Raw genomic sequence first — 9060 nt, forward strand, 5'->3', positions numbered from 1 at the left:
GACAACTTTCGATCGATGTCATGTCGAAGTCCAGTTTCGTGTTCCCTTCAGCGACATGCTTATTTATTGCGACATTTCAGCTAGCGATAAATCGGCGACATAATGTACCGTGGTGATACATTAAACTTTTTACCTAAACAGAAAAAGTTAAACTTTTTAAAAAGACAATAATACCCTTGAATGACAAAACCTATTTTCAACTTGTCTTCTGTTGCAACCACTATTTTTTTCCGTTCTTACATGTATTCTTATAATGTTAAATTGAATTGGAAAATAATTGGATATTTACGAACTTCTCAAAGTTTCCAATGCACATCTTTCTGTTATTTTTTATTTTTTCACCATGCATTAAAACTTTGATAAGATACATCCGATATTACACTTTAAAAGTATCTTTGTTTTTTTCACAAAATCTGTAAGGTTTGACGTATTTTCATCTTTATTTAATTTTCTAACAGACATTTTCTTATCTTATCTTTATTACGAAACAAAAATAAGTATGTAACACCCAAATAAAAATAAATAAATAAATAAAATACCTATAATTGTTCATTTGGATTAGCAACAACAAATGTTACAGAACTCATTATCCACTATTTAGAAGAAAAAAACATAACTCATTGAAGATTTCAAGCTATTTCCAACCCTAATTGAATTTGAGAAAAGATTTATCATCACTAGTAGTTCTCACAATCTTTGATAAAAATAAGAAATTAAATGTATCAAATAGATTAGGGAAGGCAAGAAGTTGTAATATTTTCTTTATTTTTTCTTTAATGAGAACTGAAGCAAGGGTATGACAATCTTATTCAATAAGTAAACAAATTATTCATCTGTTCAGGCCGAACCGGGTTAAGACTGAAAATGCGAATGGACCACTGTAAGTACGTGTCCTACACGCGTTGTGCGAACGAGCTGAACTCAATATAAAACAATACTGACAAATAGCTCGCGCGCCACGTGTACGGATCTGAAACGATACGTAGCGCTTGAAAGCGGAAACTTGCAGACAGAACATGTGTTGACCGGGGAGGTGCTTAGCATGTCCGAAACGTGTCGTTCGGCAATGACACCACCTGCTTACGGTGGCACCCTTATATATCTACGTGGACTTGAAGTGGTGCAACGAACATTCAAACTTGCAGAAGCTGGGAAAACTATACCATTATCGTCGTTAATCATGGCAACAAGCTATCTAGAAAAGAAAGCATTGTTCAGCGTGTCCAAGGCCACCTTCCATGGAAACTCTTCTCTTTCTCTTCCAGTTTCAGCAATCGGTAGCATTTCACGGTATTGCTTCTCCTCTGCTTCAAACTACAATCAGGTAAATAGATATTCTTATATATATTGTTGTTCTATAGAGTTTCCATTTGTGCTTGTGAAATCACTGCTTTCTTGTATGGAAAGCAGCAAGATCGAAACACAGGTGAGGATAAGGATGCATTTACAGAAGCAAGCGACGTGGCTGCAGACACGTCAGAGAGGGCAAAGGAGACAATGAAGGAAGGGACTGAAAGGGCGAAAGAAACAGCAAAGGCGGTTATGGATTCCACAGGCGAAGCTGCACAGGAAATGAAGGAGAAGAGCAAGGAAGGGACGGAGAAAGCAGCGAAGACTGCACAAAGACTAGGGGAGAAAGCAAGACAAACGGTCGAGGGTGTTTGGGGTGAAACGAAAGAGACAGGGCAGAAGATCAAAGAGACTGTGGTGGGTGAAGATAAAGACGGCGACGCCAATTTCTCCATCGATGGTGAGGAAATCGAAGATCTTAGGAGACGGGCAGGCGGGTATGATAAGAACAAGACTGATTAGAGTCATAACGGCTTCGTCACCTCCTCCGACGTTAAGAACAGTTTTTTTTTTTTTGGTAAAGATTAGTTTTTTCTTTTATTAACGCAACTACTGACTACCAAATTCTCCGTAAATGGATTCCACATCCTCTGTGATTTTATTCCTAAGTATCCCTACAAATTACTATCCAACCTGTAACTTTGTCATATTACTAATGCCCCGATTCGTGCCGAGATGTGGCATCCAATTTTTAAGTAATCTCAAAAAGGTTAACCAACAAACTAGAATTTAAATAAAATTAAAATTAAGTTTAAATTATATAACATTTGGATTACTTAAATGTCACGTAAAAGTCACAAAATAAGAAATCCTATGAAAATTAAATAGGAATTGAGGAGGGAAGATGAATTGATGTGGATCCCTTCGTCACCTCTTCCAAGGGGGTTAGTAAAGCGTTAAAAGCACCCCGGGGTTACGTTTCTCATTTATTGGCAAAGATTAGTATATATTTTCTTTTTAATTAATGACAAACTACTTGACTTATCAAAATTTTATTTTTCTCCGATAAATAGAATATTACATTAAATTATCGTTGTAAAAAAGCTGTCAGGATCACCAACCAGGTTTTTTTTTTTTATTTTACTTTATTTTATTTTATTTTAGAAAGGAATTTTTATATATAAAGGATAGGGATATTACATACTCCAACCACAACCTTTCCACTGAGAAGTAAAGTTCTTAATCATTCTACTAACCCTCCAGTGCTCATAAACTAATTTTTGAATGCTAATATATTTATCTTAATCATCAATTCACACATTTAAAGAGAAATGAGATTTAAATTAAAGATACAATAGTGAGCTAGTCCAAATTTTTTCCACCTTGCCTGCCTCACTATCCATACGGTCACACTCATCACATGAGTGTAAGACCTACATTGTCTTGCCTGACACAGGAAAATTTTATAAAGTTAGATCCTACACTTATGTGTGTGGTTATATTGGTGGAGCAGCATACTAGGTGGAGAGGATTTCCATTATGTTGAAACTTAAATCACACATACAATATGTCAGACACTATAAGCCACAAATGGATCATGTCAAGAGTCCAAATTCTCTCCATCAATACACTCACTTTCACATGAGCGTGGGATTTATACCCACAGTCCTTTCTATACTTAGAGCAAGACAATGTGGATTTTACGCTCATGCAAATATATGCATGCGTATGTGGACAGATGGGTGAAGAGGAACCAGTTCTCATATCAAACATAATATAGATAATGAGTGCATATACAAACAATCATGATATTTTTAGACCATCCATAGGTATCAAATCATGATGATATACTTAATATTAGTAACAAGAAATACACCAAACACACTGGTAGAAAAAGATTATAAACAAGAAGAAGATAGAACTAATCACCACAGTGTATAACAGTTAACAAAATCACTACATACTATCAAACAAATAAAATAGCATGCCCTAAATCATCATTGCAGAGGGGCAATAACACAAAAGCAGCAAAAAACTCAAAGTGCTCTAACCTTGCTCTGATACCAATATATTGTAACCGAATGACCGAATGAGTAAACTCAGTGATTGAACAATACAAATGTAACGTATGGAAAGAAGAAAACATATGAAAATTCTGATAACAAAGTTTGGTTCTAAGAACCTACATCTCTGGAGCTCTGATAACTCAATCTACTATGAATCATATGAATCAGGTATGAATCAGGTATGAAAAGTTAACAAGAATACTTGCCTGGCTTGATCAAACCTAAAAATCATACAAGAATGGCCACGAAAAAACCATGACAACATCCTAATAGCAAGACTGGGGGGAGAAACGAAAGAGAAGAGAAAACCTTAGTTCCGAATCATAAAAGTAAAAAGCAAGCAAGAGAAGTACTTTCATTTTCAAGGTAACCAAAGAATAAAAGCAGCAAGCATGCATGCATTCCCACGATTATGAACATCTGATCTTCCAATAGTTGCAGTGCCAGTGAAATGTGAACATAATCAGCACTGAAAACATATACAGATCTGAAGAGAGAGAGAGAGAGAGAGAGAGAGAAGAAAAAGCACTAAAAAAATTAATCGTCTAAGCGCAACCATCGTTTTCACTTTCATCAACTTCCATTGCTTCTAGCTATCGTAGGCAAGGTTCAGACTAGTCACTATAATTATTGAATTACAGTTCTTACAGCTAGAACTATCAGAGCTCACTGTGCGTTATTTTTTACAGTTTTGAAAGTCACGGAGTAATAACCAAAAGAAACCACCACTGAAGGCAGAAACATATACATGATAAAGTCATCAATTTACTGAAAAGAGATACATATAGGCTATTAATTGCTTCTATAACTATAAGGATTTGAACGATAAATCCTGAATACACACAGCTAAATAACAAAGCCCAAGCGAAATAACAAAGCCAAACAAGAACTAACACAGAAAACACGAGTCAACAGAATTTACATAGAAACTAGGTACTAAAAACTCTAATGGGTTTGAAGGAGGACCGATCATGATCTACACAACCATTTTGTGATCAAACATGACCACCACCTGAGTGGTCACTACTGCTGCTAGGGCCGCTGCCACCGGGCCAAGTCGATCCTCCAGAATAGTTGGTGATCTCCTGCGGCGGTTGTCGGTTAAAAGAAGGAAAACTGAAACTTAACCCTTGGAGCACAGAGCCATTGGACACCCCGAAATCGCCAGCAACGTTCATGGTCCGAGAGGAAGTCTGATCAGTCGGTGCCAAGGAAGGCACGAATCCTCCAACCTGATACTGCATGGCAGAAGAAGCTGATGCCATGGAAGGGAGGTTCGGTGCAGAGAAAAAAGCTCTTCTTATCGAACTGCATGCGGTAACAGTAACAGTAGGGTTCGATGGCCAGGGAGCTGGAGGAGCTGGAACCAGGTTCAATTGTCCGGGCTGGTTCTGAGGTTGAGGTTGAGGTTGAGGCTGAGGCGGAGGAGGAGGCGGAGCCCACCGTAATGGAACTGGGTTTTCCACAGCCGGAGGATTCCTGTGTCGACGAAACCTCCTGTGTCCACCGCCAACTGGAACGTTCCTCTGGATCCCACCTCTAGTCCAGTATCGTTTGCAACTCTTGCAGTAATGACGAGGCTGAGAGACACTGTAATTGTTATAGTAACAAAACTTGGTATTCGGAGAATTACAACGAGGACATGGAGGATGATTCCCACCCCTTAAACCGATCAGATTTCCTTCTCTTCCTCGCAGCATTTTTTTTCCTGTAAAACAGGGATAGACAGGAATCAAACGTGTTAAGAAACTATGAAGAATGGAAATTCTAATTAAAACTCAGAGTATCTTACCAAAATCTCCAAAGATCTACTACTCTCTGCGAGAAATGATGAAATCGAACAGCAACCAAACGGAAATTAACCTGCTTGCACATCCATCAAACGTTGATCAGAGTAGGTATGATCGCTGCAGAGATAACAGAGAAAATGAGTTCGATGCATGTACTCTACCTGAGACGAACTAGTTGAATCTGGGCTTGGTTTAATCGCAGTGAACCAGAATAACAGAGAAAAAAAAGACAACACAGAAACTCAATTCAGCACGACGAAGAAGCAGAAGACAGAGAAAGATCTAGAAAGTATAAAAGTGATGCGAATGGACAACAGCGTTAGGGAGAACCGGAGACGGCGGCGGAGATCTTCCGTCAACTTTCAAACGCAAAATCTCCTCTCTCTCTCTCTCTCTCTCTCTCTCTAAGATCTCTTGGGCTGAGTTCTCTCTGGTCTCTTCGTTGTTCATTCCCTTCTGATTTATAGACAAAAAAATTTTGGCCACCTTACTGTAAGCGGAGACGGTTTTCCGCATTTTGCAGCAACGCTGATTGGTTTGATATGAAACGAATCCGGACGGATTTTCGTCTATTGCGGGCTTGGGAAGGATTTCAAAATTTGGATTAGATCGGTGAGTCAGACCAGAATTGGAATTGAGTGACTCCGATTCTGACCGATTTGATGCTGTTGATTCATCCTCCAATTTTGATATGATGGACGATTCTATGATTTTTGGAACCGATTTGATATGATTTAGATCGAATTGACTCAGACCGATTCCATCCCCGGATACGCGGTTGAGTTTCACATGAATAATGCGTTGAGTTTTTCTTTTAGGAGTGGAAACTGGAAAACTGAGGGCGCTTTTAATGCCAACTACGAGCTTTAATAAACCGCTTAATCTGGAATTCACCTCCCTTGGCCATTCTTACCATACATTTCTTACATGCGAAGTCTAGACTCTCACCTACTACGGGCTAATGAGTTTGGATTCTCTATCTGCGAAGGTTTAGAATTATACTATCTTTACATTTTATCAACAGACATCAGGATGGGAGCTCATCTATGAGCATTGACAATGTGGCTTCCCTCTTAGATGTGCGATCGAGAGGTGCAAGGGTCGTGCAATCCACTACCCGCGATGGTACAGGATCCCAGCTCTCCATTAATTCGCACATTTAATGTATTTACGAATGAAATCTTCATTTACTTCTATTCTTTCCTTTTTTTTCTTTCCTTTTGTAGACGTAATAGCTTGTCAGTCACGGAATTCACCCCTTTCTCAACTCTCTTACATTATGTGGATCTAGCATATAAGTCCGTCTCCTCTCTATTTGTGGATTCTTTGAGCGTATTTAGTCCGTTTCTAGAGAAAAACTCCAGTTAAATTTATTATTTTTAATATTTTCTTAAAACTTCATATTTTCTCTCCCATGCCTTTTTATTTTTTATTTTTTTTTAATGAATATATTCAATCTAACTACAAGCAAATATGTAGGAAGCATTTGATTGCATAATTCTATAGAATCATGTTTTGATTTGCAACTAAGGTGCAATAGAATCTAGTTTTCCAAAATTAAATTCAACTACAACAACAATAAGCCTTGTTCCAACTAAATCAGGTCGATTCTTGTCTTCCAATCAGTTTCGTTTTAGATTATGTTAAACATAAGGCCTAAGCTATGCATATCATATCTTACCACTTATCTTAATGTTATATTATGTCTACCTCTAGATATTCTAGTTCCTTCAATCTGGATTATATCTTATTACGATATTTATATTACATTTCTTGCATGCGAAGTTTGAACTCTCGTCCACCATGGTTAATGAGTTTGAATTCTATATCTGTGAAGGTAGGGGATTAAATTTACATTTTATCACCATACATTCAGGATGAAAGCTTATCTCTAAGCACAATCAACGTGGACAAGAATACGGCTTCCCTCATAGATGTGTGATCAAGATATGTAAGGGTAGTGCAATCTTCTACCTGCGATTGTAGAGGATCCCAGCTCTCCATTAATTTGCACATTCATTGAAATCTTCATTTACTTCTACCCTTTCCCTTTTTTTCCTTTCTTATTGTAGACATCATAGGTTATCAGTCATGGAATTCACCCCTTTCTCAACTCTCTTACATGATGTGGATCTAGCATACATGTTTGTTTCCTCTCTATCTGCGGATTCTTCAATCGTATTCAATTCATTTCTAGAGAAAAACTCGAAGTTACGTTTATTATTATTAATATTATCCAAAAACTTCATATTTTCTCTCTCGTACTTTTTTTGGAGGAATATATCCTTAACTGTCTACATGCATCACAATGTAGTAGACTTTGTGCAATTCCTCCCCGTTGATGAAATCTGAAAGTGACCAAGATATGCATATTTCATGGCACTATTGTTTCTCTAAGGTAGATAGTAAAATGAACCAAAGAAACAAATAGTATTTTAACAATTACAGATTTTGCCTTTACCATTACACTAATGCACGTCTACTGCAATGCGATACTAATTTTTCTAGCGTAAATTGCACTAGTACCTTAAAATAGAGGCTTTAAAGCACTGACACCCTACTTTATGTTTAAAAAACACAAACACTCCAATTTATTAAGGGCCTGTTTGGTTACATGAGTCTAGAGATTTCAAATATCTAGAGATTTCAAATCTATGGAGTTATAATTTATAAAATTAGATGTTTGGCATGGTTGTGGAATGAAATCTATGGAATCATCCTAAAAAACTATTTGATCAACGTGATTTTTGTGAATGTGCAAATGTATAGCTTTTTTGAAATCTCTGGATTTCACCCCTTATCCATAAATCTATAGATTCATGTTTTTAGTGTAAAAAGGTGAATCTCTAGATTTCATGAATCTAGAGATTTTTACAACCAAACGGGTATAATTCTCAGATTCATGAATCCAGAGATTTCAAATCTCAGGATTCATGTAACCAAACAGGCCCTAAAAATATTAGTCCGTTCTGTTAGTGAAACAGTTAACCTATTGTTTATTTATTTAATTCAAAAAATGTCTTTACCAAAATATGAAGATAAAAATAAAAAAAAAAAAGAAAAAATCTAAAAACAATGTTTTCATCAAATAAGCTTTGTAAGCAAAAGAATTTTTTTTATTATTTATTTTATAAATGAGAATCAGTTTTATTGGAAAGGTATAATAGTCTTTGCAATCTTTGTGATAATATAACTAATCATTCTAACAGAATATCACCTATGTGTTTTGTAAACATAAAGTGGGGGTGTCAATGCAATTTGCTCATTTTTCTATGGATGACAAATTCCAAATGAAACCAAATAAAGTGACTTAGCTCAACCCGGTTCCGAACCAAGTGCTTAATGGATCGATTTTGGTTAAGATTTTCGTAATTAATTATTAGGTTTTGGTTCAAATTGAAGTAATTTGCCCTAACAATCGGAAATCCAATAATTTTCTCCAGTTGAAAAGAGACACAAGATTAGTTAGCCATACCCATAAGCACGGGAAAAAGAAAAGTTAGAAACCAGAAAGCCCAACCCCAAGCCTAATTTGCATAAACCAAGGTACCATAAGAGATGGTCTAATGGTGGGTTAGTTAGCCCAAGTCATTTATGTTTTGAAAGCAATAAGCCCATGCTTTTCGAACCATAGACTTCCTAAGACTTTAATCAGACTTCTTCGTAAAATATCAACATATAAAATTCCAAAATCTTTGACACCATAGTTCACATGGTGTGTGGTTCAAATGGCATGTTAAATATCATATGTCTTTTTGGTTAAAATTAAATATCATATGTCACGTCCAGCTAAATCATAGAATATACAGTAACCAAATAACCCAACACAAGGAAAAAAAAATAGAGGCTTCAAAATCCCAGGCTTTGAAGAAGTTTTCTATATTAATTTTTTCTTGTATTATTCGAGTTTCGAG

The sequence above is a fragment of the Hakea prostrata genome, chromosome 2 (genome assembly GCF_041222555.1).
Source record: "Hakea prostrata isolate BN-2017 chromosome 2, UWA_Hpros_2, whole genome shotgun sequence".
Classification (NCBI taxonomy): domain Eukaryota; kingdom Viridiplantae; phylum Streptophyta; class Magnoliopsida; order Proteales; family Proteaceae; genus Hakea; species Hakea prostrata.